The following is a 15,889-nucleotide window of genomic DNA, read 5'->3' on the forward strand; positions in this document are numbered from 1 at the left end:
GTATTTATTGTCTGTTTGTGTTTTGCATTGGGTGAAGCACACAATGGGCCTGATTTACTATGCTCTGTGCGCTGCGCTGGTTCATGCCTTAATTAGTACTCCGGGTGGAGGCTTAATTGGGCGCATGAACCAGCGTAGCAGCCGGCGCATTGAAACTAATATGTAAAGCCGCGCCGAACTCCCTATAGAAGTCTATGGGAGAAATCAAAAGTGTTCATTTTAAAGGCTAATCTGCAAGTTTTGTCCTAAAAAGTGTTTGGGGACCTCAGTCCTGCCCCAGGGAACATGTATCAATGCTTTTTTTATTTTTTAAAACGGCCGTTTTTTCGGGAGCAGTGAAATTAATAATTCTTAAAGTGAAACAATAAAAGTGAAATATTCCTTTAAATTTCGTACCTAGGGGGGGTGTAATGTCAGCATGTGAAATAGCGCATTTTTCCCGCACTTAGAACTCCCCCTGCACAAAGTGACATTCAGAAGGAAAAAAGTCATTTAAAAATTCACACGCGGCTATAATGAATTGTCGGCTCTGACAATTCTAAAGGGATTCATTCATAAAACAAACAAGAAAATGTGTAGGGGTTCCCCCAAATTAAATTACCAGGCCCTTCAGGTCTGGAATGGATATTAAGGGGAACCCCGCCGTAAAAACCAAAAAAAAAAAAGACGTGCGGTTCCCGGCAAATATCCATTCCAGACCCTTCAGGTCTGGTGTGGATTTTAAGGGGAACTCCACCCCAAATTGAAAAAAAAAATGGCGTGGAGTCCCCCTAAAAATCCACACCAGACCCTTATCCGAGCACGTTGACCTGGCCGGCCGCAGAAAAGAGGGGGGGACAGAGTGCGGCCCCCCCTCTCTCCTGAACCGCACCAGGCCACATGCCCTCAACATGGGGAGGATGTCCCCATGTTGATGGGGACAAGGGTCTCATCCCCACAACCCTTGCCCGGTGGTTGTGGGGGTATGCGGGCGGGGGGCTTATCAGAATCTGGAAGACCCCTTTAACAAAGGGGACCCCCAGATCCTGGCCCCCCCCCCTATGTGAAATGGTAATGGGGTACATTGTACCTCTACCATTTCACCCCAAAAAAAATGTCAAAGTGTTAAAAATGACAGTAGCCGGTTTTTGACAAATCTTTTAATAAAATCTTCTTTTCTTCTTTCCTTCGGGTTTCTTCCGCTGCTTCTTTCTTCTCGTTCACATCTTGCCCGACGTGTTCTTCTATCTTCTCCGTCCGTCCTTCAGCCTTCTGGTCCCGCATCTTGCCCGTTGTCTTGTCCTGTCTCCTCCTCGTCCGCATCTTGGGTCTTCTGCGGTGTTCTTCTCGTCCCGGACCCAGCGTTTGAATTTGATTTGGCCGCCGTTTTCCCGCTCCTGGGACCCACCCCCCTCTGACGCCACAAGTAAACTCCTTAGAAGGTCATGTGCGTCAGAGGGGGGCGGGGTCGCAGAGCGTCACACAGCGGGGGAATTCAATTTCAATCGCGCCGCCCGGAGAAGAAGTTCCCGCCGTGTCACACTCATGTGACCCCGCCCCCCTCTGACGCCACAAGTAAACTCCTTAGAAGGTCATGTGCGTCAGAGGGGGGCGGGGTCGCAGAGCGTCACACAGCGGGGGAATTCAATTTCAATCGCGCCGCCCGGAGAAGAAGTTCCCGCCGTGTCACACTCATGTGACCCCGCCCCCCTCTGACGCACATGACCTTCTAAGGAGTTTACTTGTGGCGTCAGAGGGGGGCGGGTCCCAGGAGCGGGAAAACGGCGGCCAAATCAAATTCAAACGCTGGGTCCGGGACGAGAAGAACACCGCAGAAGACCCAAGATGCGGACGAGGAGGAGACAGGACAAGACAACGGGCAAGATGCGGGACCAGAAGGCTGAAGGACGGACGGAGAAGATAGAAGAACACGTCGGGCAAGATGTGAACGAGAAGAAAGAAGCAGCGGAAGAAACCCGAAGGAAAGAAGAAAAGAAGATTTTATTAAAAGATTTGTCAAAAACCGGCTACTGTCATTTTTAACACTTTGACATTTTTTTGGGGGTGAAATGGTAGAGGTACAATGTACCCCATTACCATTTCACATAGGGGGGGGGGCAGGATCTGGGGGTCCCCTTTGTTAAAGGGGTCTTCCAGATTCTGATAAGCCCCCCGCCCGCATACCCCCACAACCACCGGGCAAGGGTTGTGGGGATGAGACCCTTGTCCCCATCAACATGGGGACATCCTCCCCATGTTGAGGGCATGTGGCCTGGTGCGGTTCAGGAGAGGGGGGGGCCGCACTCTGTCCCCCGCTCTTTTCTGCGGCCGGCCAGGTCAACGTGCTCGGATAAGGGTCTGGTGTGGATTTTTAGGGGGACTCCACGCCATTTTTTTTTTCAATTTGGGGTGGAGTTCCCCTTAAAATCCACACCAGACCTGAAGGGTCTGGTATGGATATTTGGGGGGACCCCACGCCATTTTTTGGGGGGGTTTTTACGGCGGGGTTCCCCTTAATATCCATTCCAGACCTGAAGGGCCTGGTAATTTAATTTGGAGGGACCCCCTTTTTTTTTTTTTTTTTTTAATGAGCAATGACTCTATTCTTTATAGCCATGAGTACTTTAACCACTTGCCCACCGGGTTAATTCTGGCACTTCTCTCCTTCATGTGAAAATCACATTTTTTTGGCTAGAAAATTAATCAGAACCCCCAAACATTATATATTTTTTTTTAGCAGACATCCTAGGGAATAAAATGGCAGTCATTGCAATACTTTTTGTCACACCGTATTTGCGCAGCGGTCTTACAAGCGCACTTTTTTTTGGATAAAAATCACTTTTTTGAATTAAAAAATAAGACAACAATACATTTTGCCCAATTTTTTTATATATTGTGAAAGATAATGTTACGCCGAGTAAAATGATACCCAACATGTCACGCTTAAAAATTGCGCCCGCTCGTGGCATGGCATCAAACTTTTACCCTTTAAAAATCTCGATAGGCGACGTTTAAAAAATTCTACAGGTTGCATTTTTTGAGTTGCAGAGTAGGTCTAGGGCTAGAATTATTGCTCTCACTCTAACGATCGCGGCGATACCTCACTTGTGTGGTTTGAATACCGTTTTCATATGCGGGCGCTACTCGCGTATGCGTTTGCTTCTGTGCGCGAGCTCGTCGGGACGGGGCGCTTTAAAAAATTTTTTGGGGGTTTTCTTATTTATTTTTATTTAGTTTTATAATGTTTTACACTGAAATAAAAAAAAAAAAAAAATGATCAGTTTTCTTCCTATTACAAGGAATGTAAACATCCCTTGTAATAGGACTAGTGTGTGACAGGTCCTCTTTATGGAGAGAGGCGGGGTCAATAAGGCTGGAAAGCATGGTATTGACAAAAAAAATAAAAGTTCTCATGCTTTCAGCTGCAATCATGTTCGTTCACCACAGTGGTGTAGTGTATAGCACTTTGACCTAGCAGCAAAAGAGTCGTTGGTTCGAATCCCGCCCGTAACAGCATCTGCATGGAGTTTGCATGTTCTCCCTGTGCCTGCGTGGGTTTCCTCCCACAATATAAAAACACGCTGTAAATCGGTTCCGGTCTAAATAAGCCCTAATATGCAGTAGTATATTTAGGTTTGGTTCTGCCCTAGGCCTGACTACATATCTGCACCTCCTAATAGAAAAATGACCCACCCCTTCCTGTCAAGGTCACACCCTGTTTTTGTATAACCCCGCCCAGTAATTTTCAGGGGACCCACACACTAGTTCTGGGGGGGCACTGGATTCCCTTAACCACTTCCATACCAGGCACTTACGCACCTTCCCGCCAAGCCAATTTTCAGCTTTCAACACTGTCGCACTTTGAATGGCAATTGCGCGGTCATACAACACTGTACCCAAACAAAATTGGCGTCCTTTTTTCCCCACAAATAGAGCTTTCTTTTGTTGTTATTTGATCACCTCTGCGTTTTTTTTTTTGCGCAACAACTAAAAAAAGACTGCAAATTTTGAAACAAAAAAAAGTTTTTATTTTTTTAGGTTAATTTTTTTGTAAATAAGTTTTTCTCTTTCAATTACGGGCACTGATATGGCGGCACTGATGGGCACCGATGAGATGGCACTGATGGACATCGATGAGGTAGTACTGACGGCACAGATGAGGTGGCATTGATTGGCGGCGCTGCTATGCGGCACTGATGGGCACTCATGGGCACTCATGGGCGGCACAGATGGGCGGCACTTATGGGTGGCACTGATGGATACTTATGGGTGGCACAGGTGGGCACTGATAGGTGGGCACTGTGCATGGATGGGCACTGTGGGGTGGCACTGATGGACACTGTGGGGTGGCACTGATTTTCCGAGTCAGTGCCCATTTGTGGGCACTGATTGGCATCTTTTTTCTTATTTTTTATTGCTTTTTGTTTTTTTGTTCTATATTTTTTTTGTTTTTGCACACCCTGGCATCCCTGGTGGTCCAGTGTGGTGATCCGAGGGGGGGCTGCGCTGATAAACAATCAGCGCGAACGCCCCCTGTCAGGAGAGCCGCCGATCGGCTCTCCTATACTCGCGTCTGTCAGACGCGAGTGAGGAAGAGCCATCGATGGCTCTTCCTGTTTACATCGTGATCAGCCGTGATTGGACACGGCTGATCACGTGGTAAAGAGTCTCCGTCTCCGTGAGAGACTCTTTACCGAGATCGGAGATGCAGGGTGTCAGACTGACACCCCGCATCACCGATCGCCGCACTGTGTGCCCCCACAGGCGCGTGCGGCATGAAATCCTGCAGGACGTCCTGTCAGGATTGTGTAACCACTTCCCGGACGTAAATCGGCCACAGGCTGGGCGGGAAGTGGTTAATTTGCATAGTTTTTTTCTCACTTCCTGTTTGGCTATGGGGCAGGAAGTGAAGGCAAATCTCCCCAATTGGACACAGATAATACAAAATAAACTGACAGGGCCTATAACCCTCCCTCACTCTATCCAAAATTAAAGAAAATAAAACTGGTTGATTATAGTTCTTGTCAGGGGCGGACTGACCATTGAGTCACTCGGGCACTGCCCAAGGGCCCCATGCCACTAGGGGGCCCCATCCGGGTTGCCAGGCTCAGTAAAACCAGGGACAGTATGTAAAAATCTGTGTTTTTTTTAGATCTGTCCCTGATATGTCCGAAAATGACATGCTTTTAATGTGAATATCCCAAGATTTTAGCTGCCCGCCTCTGCACTACCTCCTGGCGTGGTGGTCATCTGTAAGCCAGAGGGGCCCCATAATCTTCTATTGCCCAGGGGCCACATGAGTTGTCAGTCCGCCCCTGGTTCTAGTTTAAGCACAAATTTCATAGAGTTTTATTGAGAGCCCCAAAAAATATAACCATGCCAATAGGCCAGGATAGAGCGTTGCTAATATGTAGGAATGTGTGCGTTAGAGCACCCCACCCAATGTTAACTAAAAAATTATTAATTTGCAAATAAGTATTATCTGCTCATTTTTTGGGGATGTCTGCACCCCTGATAGTGACAACATTTGTGAGGTGTCTTCACCCTTTCTAATTCATTCACTTCCTGTCACATAGCCAAACAGGAAGTGAGGGTAAAACCTTACTAATATCTTTTCTTGGGGACACAGAGATCAAGCTAAATAGTTTCCCATTATGTAAATTGCACTCTAGCATTTTGCTGTGTACACCCCAAATTATTAGGGATCTTGGACTTTGGGGTCCATTGACTAAAGGCAAATCCACTTTGCACTACAAGTGCAAAGCAAGGAAGAAAGAAAACAAAACAACTTTGCTTCTACAGGATTGAATGTTAAAACCATCAGTGCTTCCTCTCTGATTTTCAGCAACTATGCTTGTACTGCAGAGTGGCTTTGCCTTTACTAAACCCCAAACTAAATAATCATTTGGGGCAGGGATCCTCAAACTACGGCCCTCCAGCTGTTTTAGAACTACACATCCCATGAGGCCTTGTAATGCACTGACATTCACAGACATGACTAGGCATGATGGGAATTGTAGTTCCTGAACAACTGGAGGGCCGTAGTTTGAAGACCCATGATTTGGGGTGTACACAGCAGTGCTGGAGTGCAATTTGCTTAATGGGGACACTAGTTAGATTGACCTGTGTCCCCAAGAAATGACACTGGTAGGGTTTTAACCTCACTTCCTGTTCAGCTGTGTGACAGGAAGTGAAGCCAATTTTAAGAAAAGGGACACAAAGCTCAACACAAAAATAAAAAAACACAAAGCAGGGGTTCTAACACTCACTTGGCTTCCCTCAAACACCCACAATTTGAATAGGATTGCCTTGCGCTAGATTTAAGCACAGTGCTGTAAATCAGCACGTCAAGCCTGTCCACCAATAGCAAACCCCCCCCACAGGCCATGTTTGCAGGTTTTCCTTCATCTTGCACATGTGCTTTAAAATACAGTCTGGACAGCAATTCTTGATAAGAGAAATCCACAAAACATGTCCTGTCGAGGGTACTTGAGGGCTGAGGACCACTGCAGAAAAAATAAAATACTTACCAGTTTTTGTCTTTAAAGTCATGGGGAATAAACATGGCAAACATTTCATGATTACACACCAGGAAAGAAGCTTAGACACACATAATTTGTTAGGCCCAAACCGATTTCAGCTGCAGCTGTCAACATATGTAGCATGAAAAAGTAACAAAAGACAAACTTAACAATTTTAAAGTAATTTTTATTGGTCAACAAAACAAGGAAAGCGAAAAAAGACAAACAAACAAACACAAACAAAAATACATTTCAAAATTCTAAACAACCATAGCTTCACACATTTTTCATAAAATAAGGCCACATAGACAAATACATCAAAGTGAACATCATTTAAAAATAAACCAAAACCATTGGCAATATAAAACAAAACCCATGCAACAAACCACATTTGTGTTTAGCAACAGCATTTCTGCCAGCCTGCCCCTTCTGAGGGCAGCTGAGGACTGATCGATCCAAGCTTTTTATAACAGTGCTAGTAATGAAGCAATTGAAATCACATGAACAAATTGCAGTCTCTAGTTTGGGTGAGCTTGTAATTGGGCACACCTGCAATTAACCCAAACCACGCTCTATGAGCATCCAAGGAGTGTTTTTCACCTTTTAAAAAGAAAGGATAATTTTTTTCTAAGTGTTTGAGCATGCTCAGTTCATCACACATGTAGGAACCAAGCTGCAATGGAATGAGAGCTTTTTTTTTTTTTTGTTTCCCCTGATCTGATGCTTTCCAGCCTGAAGGGGAGGTGTTAAAGACAGAAGTAAACACGCACATTTAATAATCTATTTGTGTGAAAAAAAAGGTTGCCAATTTTGTTTGGGAGCCACGTCGCACGACTGCGCAATTGTCAGTTAAAGCGACGCCGTGCTGAATCCCAAAAACTTGCCCGGTCATTGACCAGAAATATGGTCCGGGCTCAAGTGGTTAAAAATTAAAAAAACACAAAAGTGAGCCCAATTTTTGGGGATAATGTGAAAGATGATGTTACACTGAGTAAATAGATACCTTACATGTCACGCTTTACTATTGAAAACACTCCTGCAATGGGGCCAAAATGAATTCCGTGAATATCCCCATAGGCGACCTTTTATTTTTTTTTCCAGGTTACCAGTTTATAGTTACAAAGAAGGTCTAGTGGTAAAAGTATTGCTCTCGCTCTAAGGCACGCGTCAATACCTCACATGTGTGGTTTGAACGATGTTTATATATGTGGGCGGGACTTGCGTAAGTCCCGCCCACATATGTAAAAATTATTTTTACTTTTTGCTATAATAAATATCCCCAAAAATATATATTGTAAAAACTAAAAAAAAACTCAGTTTAGGCCGATACGTATTCTACATCTTTTTGGTTCCAAAAAATCGCAAATAGCGTTTAGTGTTTGGTTTTTGCAAAAGTTATAGCGTCTACAAAATATATTTTTTTTTTGTTTTAACTAGTTATTGGGGCGATCAGCGATTTTTATCGGTACTGCGACATTATGGCGGACACATCGAACACTTTTTTGGAACCATTGGCATTTTTCTAGCGATCAGTGCTGTAAAAAATGCATTGCTTACTCTAAAAATGCCACTGGCAGGGAAGGGGTTAACACTAGGTGCGAGGGAGGGGTTAAATATGTTCCCTGGGTGTGTTCTAACTGTAGGGGGGGTGGGACTGACATGTGTAAATGACAGATCGCTGTTCATGAAGGGGAACTCCAGACCCCAAAAAAAAAAAATAAGGTGGGTTCCCTCCAGGTGCATACCAGGCTCTTAGGCTTGGTCTGGAACATAAGGGGTTAAACCCGCGCAAAAAAAAATAGCGTGGGGTCCCCCCCAAGATCCAAACCAAGCCATTATCCCAGGCACGCAGTCTGGTCAGACAGGAATGGGGGTGGGGACGAGCGAGCGCCCCCCTCCCTCCTGAGCCATACCAGACCACATGCCCTCAACATGGGGGAGTGTGTGCTGTGGGGGAGGGGGGCACTGCCCCCCCACCCCAAAGCACTCTTGTCCCCATGTCGATAGGGACAAGAGCCTCTTCCCGACAACCCTGGCCGTTGGTTGTCGGGGTATGCGGGCGGAGGGCTTATCAGAATCTGAGAGACCCCTTTAATAAAGGGGTCCCCAGATTCCGGCCCCCCACCCTATGTGAATGAGTATGGGGGTACATTGTATGGGGGTACCCATTCACCTGGGGAAAAAAATGGAAAAAAATAATACACCACACATGAATAAATTAATTTATTAGTCAGCCGGGGGTCTTCTGCCGGGGCCCCCCACCACCACCCCATTAGGCCCCGGGCTTCGCCATCTTCTGCCGGAACCCCCTTCACCAGTGAGGCTCCTGCCTTTGGGGGAGGGTCCCGGGCTACTACGACGGTTTCTGCGGGGGGGGGTGCACTGGCACCCCACCCCCGTCTTCAGCGACGTAATTCACCGGGACCCCCTTCACCAGGGAGGCTCCTGCCTTTGGGGGAGGGTCCCGGGCTTCCACGACGGTTTCTGCGGGGGGGGTGCACTGGCACCCCACCCCCGTCTTCAGCGACGTAATTCACCGGGACCCCCTTCACCAGGGAGGCTCCTGCCTTTGGGGGAGGGTCCCGGGCTTCCACGACGGTTTCTGCGGGGGGGGGGTGCACTGGCACCCCACCCCCGTCTTCAGCGACGTAATTCACCGGGACCCCCTTCACCAGGGAGGCTCCTGCCTTTGGGGGAGGGTCCCGGGCTTCCACGACGGTTTCTGCGGGGGGGGGTGCACTGGCACCCCACCCCCGTCTTCAGCGACGTAATTCACCGGGACCCCCTTCACCAGGGAGGCTCCTGCCTTTGGGGGAGGGTCCCGGGCTTGTACGGTGTCTTCCGCCGGAGGGCGCCACTCTCCGGGCTTCTGCGATGCCTTCCGCTTCTGCCTGTCTCCTCCGCGGAGCACAGGGCTTGTCTCCGCTGTCTTCTCCCTTCTCTTCCATTCGATGTTGACACGACGAGGTCCGGCGCTGGAATGCCGTCTGAGCAGTGGGCATGGACTTATATAGGGCAATGCCACCATGTGACCTCAACCCATGTGACATCACATTCCCATCATGCCCAGGGAATGTGATGTCACATGGGTTGAGGTCACATGGTGGCATTGCCCTATATAAGTCCATGCCCGCCGCTGACACGGCATGTCAGCGCGGAACCTCGTCGTGTCAACATCCAATGGAAGAGAAGGGAGAGGACAGCGCAGACAAGCCCTGTGCTCCCGGAGGAGACAGGCAGAAGAAGGAAGAGAGAAGAAAGAAGACGGAAGAAAGCCCTGGCTCCGCGGGGGAGCCAGGCAGAAGAGGGAGCAGAGAAAAGACCGGGGAGTTGGCGCACCCCCGGCAGAAGACCAGGAAGACCGGAACCCTGGCGGAAGGCACCGGAAAGACCGGGGGATAGGCGCCATCCCCCGGCAGAAGACCCCGAAGTCCGGATGCCCCTCCCTAATGAAAAAGAGCTTAAATGGGGTGGGGGCATCCGGCGGAAGGCTCCGGAGAGGACCGAGGGATGGCGCCCTCCCCCGGCAGAAATCACCGAAGCCCAGGGTCCCGGCAGAAGATCGGGAGAGAAGAAACCCCCCTTCTAAGAGAGCTAAAGAAGAAAGGGGGGGCTCCGGAGCAGATTAATAAAATATTTTATTGTGTGGTGTTTTATTTTACTTTACATTTCCCCCATGTGAATGGGTAGAGGTACGATGTACCCCATACTCATTCACATAGGGTGGGGGGCCGGCATCTGGGGGCCCCCTTATTAAAGGGAGCTCGCAGATTCCGATTAGCCCCGCCCGCATACCCCGACAACCAATGGCAAGGGTTGTCGGGAAGAGGCTCTTGTCCCTATCGACATGGGGGCAAGAGTGGGGTGGGGGGGCAGTGCCCCCTCCCCCACAGCACACACTCCCCCATGTTGAGGGCATGCGGTCTGGTACGGCTCAGGAGGGGGGGGGGCGCTCGCTCGTCCCCGCCCCCATTCCTGTCCGGGCCAGACTGCATGCTTGGGATGAGGGCTTGGTTTGGATCTGGGGGGGACCCCCGCGCCGAATCGGCGCGGGCTTAACCCCTCACGTTCCGGACCAAGCCTAAGAGCCTAATGTAGCCCTGGAGGGGGACCCGCGCCGATTTCAAGTTTGAAATTTGGCGCGGAGTTCCCCTTCAGGGCTGAAAACAGCTCGGAGATTCCCGTGCGCCGCGTCACGCAGCGCATTCACGGGTACGCCGCTTGGTATTTACCAAGATTTTCACGGCGTACTGACAAGGCGCACGGGAATCCCTGACTTTTCTCTCTGCGCATGCCCAGTATGCAAATGAACCTCCCGAGGTTCAGGCGCACTGTGCAAGCGTACGGGGATCTGTTTTCAAAAAACACTTTCCCTTTCAATTCGGCCCGCCAAACACTTCAAAACACATGTCACTTCACTTCCCCTGCATCCCCCCACCTCCCCCCCTAATAAACTCCCGCCCAAACCCCCGCAATTTACAGTTTAATGTGCCGTGCGCCAGGTCTGTACTGGTGCACAATGCACCCTCTCCTGGGCGCACGGAGCACATTAGTAACTAGGGAAATACACTGCACTAGCAGCGTATTTCTTTAGTAAATGGCAAAACGGCTGCTACTCCTGCTTTTACTCCATGAGTCATGGAGTAAAGGCTTGGTAAATCAGCCCCAATATATTGACTATAGTAAATGTAATACACAAGCCTGCATTGCTAGGAGTCAAGAACCTATAAGGCAACCGAAGATTGCCACCATCATATTATAAAAAAGAAAAATAGATAAAAATCCCTTAGCGCAAACAAAGAGTGGGTCTTGGACCCATTGAAGCTAGAATGTCCGTACATGGGATAAAAGTCAATGTGGAAGACGTTCTCTTTATAAATGGCTGCAGCTCTTCTTCAATGAGGGTTTTCATAGCCTCTGTGAACTTTAATTGAAAACTGAAGGATAAGGCGCTGCCATCTAAGTGTAACAATAACATTTATAAAAGCACAATGATTAAAAAGAAAGGCACTCACAAAGGTTAAGGTGGTGCAGGCAGATCATCTGTTTCTTTCGAGAGCCGGTGACTTGGCAAAGGTCCAGGAGGGATGGATGCATCATCAGTCACCGCTGCTGTACAGGGGCACAGGTGCATGTCAATATGACATCTTATTTGGATGGACTGGCAGGCTGTGGGCAGTCAGATGTCCTCAGTTCCAAAGGAGGGAATGGATGATGGTAATTGCTAGGCAAGTGGACAAGTGAGGGAAGTTGTGGTTTGGAGCTGTGCCAGGCTGGGATGCAGGCTGGCGTGAATGCTGTACCTGGAAGGACATTTGGCTGTGATGACATCATGAGGTGGGCGGCAACATGTTCCGGAGCGCTTCAGCTACTTCGTCAAACCAAACGGCTTTCGAACATCCACCCCTTTGGAACTGCGGACATCTGACACCATTCCATCCAGATAAGCTGTCATTGTGACACTCACCTGTGCCCCTGTACAGCAGCGGTGGCTGAAGACTCATCTATCCATCCCTCCTGGACATATGCCAAACCACTGGCCTCCACCACCTTAAACCTGGTGGGTGCCTTTTTAATCATTGTGTTTTTACATATGTTATTGTTACACTTAGAAGGCAGCGCCTTCTCCTTGTCAATTTACCAACTAATACAAGGAGTTTTCTATAACGTGAGGGGATTTTCCCTCTTAGACAATTCATATTTGTATTTCTAGAGCAATGTGTGTTTTGGAAAGAGACAGAGAGCAGATGCTACCTGTCTAGAGGTTCTCTTTGTGTAAATTAAACTTTGGTAGTATGATAATGGAGAAATCACTGCTACAAAGCATTCACGTATGTGTGTGTACATTTCAGGTTGAGCAATTTAGCTGTGTTAACAACAGAGGAGCAGAAGAGGCAAAGGAAAACATGTGAAAGGGGGCTTATAGCTCCACCTTCTGGTTATAACTAATACACACTAACAATATGCAATATTTTATATTTACCAAGCAAAAATAATAAAGGAAATGTGTTTAAAATCATTATCCATTTACGTTTAAAGGGGTTGTAAAGGTTTTATTTGTTTTTTTTTTCTAAATGGGTTCCTATAAGCTAGTGCATTGTTGGTTCACGTACCTTTTCCTTCGATTTCCATTCTAAAAATGTTTTTTCTTTGTCTGAATTTCTCACTTCCTGTTTTTCCTCAGCAAGCTTGCCCCATTATCCGAGCAGTGGTTAGTCAGCCAGAACAGCTTACTGAGGAGGAACAGGAAGTGAGAAATTCAGACAAAGAAAACAAAGAAAAAAAACATTTAGAAGGGAAATCAAAGGAAAAGGTTAGTGAACCAACAATGCACTAGCTCAAAGGAACCTATTTAGAAAATAAAAAACTAACCTTTACAACCCCTTTAAAGTGTGACTTGCAAAAAGGTGTATGGTCTAGAGACTGGTTAAGCCACTCCATGACCTTAATGTGCTTCTTCTTGAGCCTTTCCTTTGTTGTCCTATCGGTATGTTGTGGATCATTGTCATGCTGGAAGACCCATCCACGACTCATCTTCAATGTTCTGGCTGAGGGAAGAGGGTTCTCATCCAAGACTTTACAATACATGGCCCCATCCATTGGCCCCTCAAAGCAGCAAAGTCGGCCTGTACCTCTAGCAGATAAACAGCCTCAAAGCATAATGTTTCCACCTCCATGCTTGGCTGTAGGGATGGTGTTCTTAGGGTCATCATTTTTCTTTCAACAAACACAGCGAATCTAGTTAATACCAAAGAGCTAAATTTTGGTCTCATCTGACCACAACATTTTATCCCAATCCTTCTCTGAATCATTTAGATGGTCATTGGGAAATTTCAGACCGCCCTGTACACGTGCCTTCTTAAGAAGGGGGACCTTGCGGGCGCAGCAGGATTTCAATCCATGGTGGCGTATTGCGTAACCGATGGTTTGTTTGGTGTCTGTGGTCCCAAGTTGCCTTGCGACTGCGCATGCTCCGTTTTGATATTTCCCGCCGTGCTTTGCGCAAAATTACGTCACACCAACATGATTTTTTGAACGTCGACGTGAGCTACGTCCTTTCCTATTCACGGACGACTTACGCAAAAAAAATTCAAATTTGACGCGGGAACGATGGCCATACTTTAACATGGCAAGTCTAAAGATAGGCGAAGAAATAGCAGCTGTAACTATACGCCGGGAAAAGCCGACTAGCGACGACGTAAGAGAATGCGACGACCGCGTGTACCTTCGTGGATCGCCGTAAACAGCTAATTAGCATACCCGACGCGGAAAACTACGCAAACTCCACTCAGCGGGCGCCGAAGTATTACACCTACAATCCGAAGGCGTACGAAGCCGTACGCCTGTCGGATCGAAGCCAAAAGCCGTCGTATCTTGGTTTGAGGATTCAATTTGAAATTTGAAAATACGCCGGAGTATCAGTAGATACTCCGGCGTATTTCTTCTGTGAATCTGGCCCATTATACTTACCTATCCTGGCAGTTATTCATTGGATCTTCTCTCTGCTGTAGTGCACAGCCATGCAAAGAATCTACGGGACTTGGCAGAGATACCCGTTGTGTGTATGCACATGAGCCAGATGCCCCAAGCATGCACAGACATGCTGTGGATCTCTGCTAGTTCTCTGGGACAGGAAATGAGGTAGAATTTCCACACTAAATGGCAGTGGTCATCTGGTTAAAAAGTGACCCACCCAGAGAGCAATTAAAAAAGAAAATGGCCTGAGTTACTTCTAAATTCTATCTTGGATTTTACTGAAAACCAGGCAAAGCCTAGATGTCATCTGTGACCAGCATGTAAATCCCCAGTGAAAAGTCTGAGTCTGCTTACTGCTTTTTATGATTAAAAGAGGAAACATTTGTAAATGTAAAAAATCATTAGTTGGGCTGCCATCTCCACACAGGAACATCCTTCGAAGCAGATGTTAAGTATGCAATGATCTTGTGTTTTACTTGACAAGGCTTGACCATTTTCTGACGATTGCTTTAGGGAAAGTCAGTGTTTCTTGTTGCAAGCCCTGTTTAAAATACTGACCTGTCTACACTGATTTGGAAGAAATTACATACAGTTCCACAAGTAACCTCAGTCATAATATACACTTCATCTTTAATTTGCTAAAAACTAAACACAAATTATGCCGTTATGAGCAAAACAGTACATCAAAGCCTACTACTGGCATTCCTCTCAGGAAGCATTGTACTGGTGACTTCACCTGCAAACAAGCAACGGGCAGTGAGAAATGGACTGCTAGATAATTACAAGGAAACTAGTCTTTTTAAAATAGATCCAAAACCCTAACTTGATGACATTTAGTTTGCTCAAACACTGTTGCCATGTTTTTTCCATAAAATACTGTTTTCAGTGCTACTGATCTCCTCCAGCCTTTAGGCTGCTTCCACTACTTCCTGTCTATGTGCACAACCTCTAATGTTGTCTGCACATCCCTATACCAGGCTGATTTACTGATAGTGACAATAGTAAACCACAGCAATGTGTGTAGGCACATATGCTTGTAGCCTTCACTAGGGGTGCATGTGACAGAGTGACAACTCTGAAGTACAGTTGGAAGAAAGTTGTCACCCCCATAACAGGAAGTGCCTGAGCAATGACCTTTATATCTGGATTACCAGGTATTCTTTAACTGAGGTATTGTTCATACAAGGTTGATTGACCTTGCATTAATCAACCCAGGCTTTACCACAAGCACACTGAGAAAGCAATGGTTCTCTATATTAATGGTGCACTTTCCATTTTGAACATTAACATCAATGCCCTCAAGGAGCTTACAATCTACATACCTTTTCACACCATACAAGTGAGTTGGTGTGCAATTCTAGATTTTTTTTCAACATACAAAACAATGTTACAATGCACAGTAATGGGTTGCAACATGCTTTTATTAATATTATACAGGCTCTATATAGTGCCAACAGTTTACACACCGCTTTATAAAATGGGAGACAGTACAGTCACAGTACAATAAAATGCAAGTGTGGTAAAAGGCCCCTGCTTTTTAAATAGGAGCTTACAATCTAATAGGCTGTTGTGCAGAAATTTAAATATAACATATTTTTGTTCATCTTTAAAGTAGAACTAAAGCCAAAACTTTGTATTTTATTGAGAGTCTTTTCTTTTTTTTTTTTCCATCTGTGTCTTATTGGGGAAATTTTACCACACTTCTCGTCTCATAGCTACTGCAGGAACTGAGAGAAAATCCCTGATTAACACCAGGGTCACCAGAGCTAGTGATCCCATCGGAAAATTTCCCCTCTACTCTCTGTTCTGGTGACAACCCAAAATTTGGGAAATTCTTTAACTCTTGGTGATAACAGTCACCATGATAAATAGAGATGGTGAATCACCTTAGATTTGCACAGACCGCAATAAAA

The 15,889-nt window shown here is 46.7% G+C and overlaps 1 protein-coding gene across 2 annotated transcripts in view; it reads left to right on the forward strand.

Moving 5' to 3' along the window:
- LDAH (lipid droplet associated hydrolase) overlaps nucleotides 1–15,889 on the forward strand; it is a 318,623-nt gene that overhangs the window by 79,115 nt on the left and 223,619 nt on the right. The window lies entirely within an intron of this gene.

The sequence above is a fragment of the Rana temporaria genome, chromosome 4 (genome assembly GCF_905171775.1).
Source record: "Rana temporaria chromosome 4, aRanTem1.1, whole genome shotgun sequence".
Taxonomy (NCBI): Eukaryota; Metazoa; Chordata; class Amphibia; order Anura; family Ranidae; genus Rana; species Rana temporaria.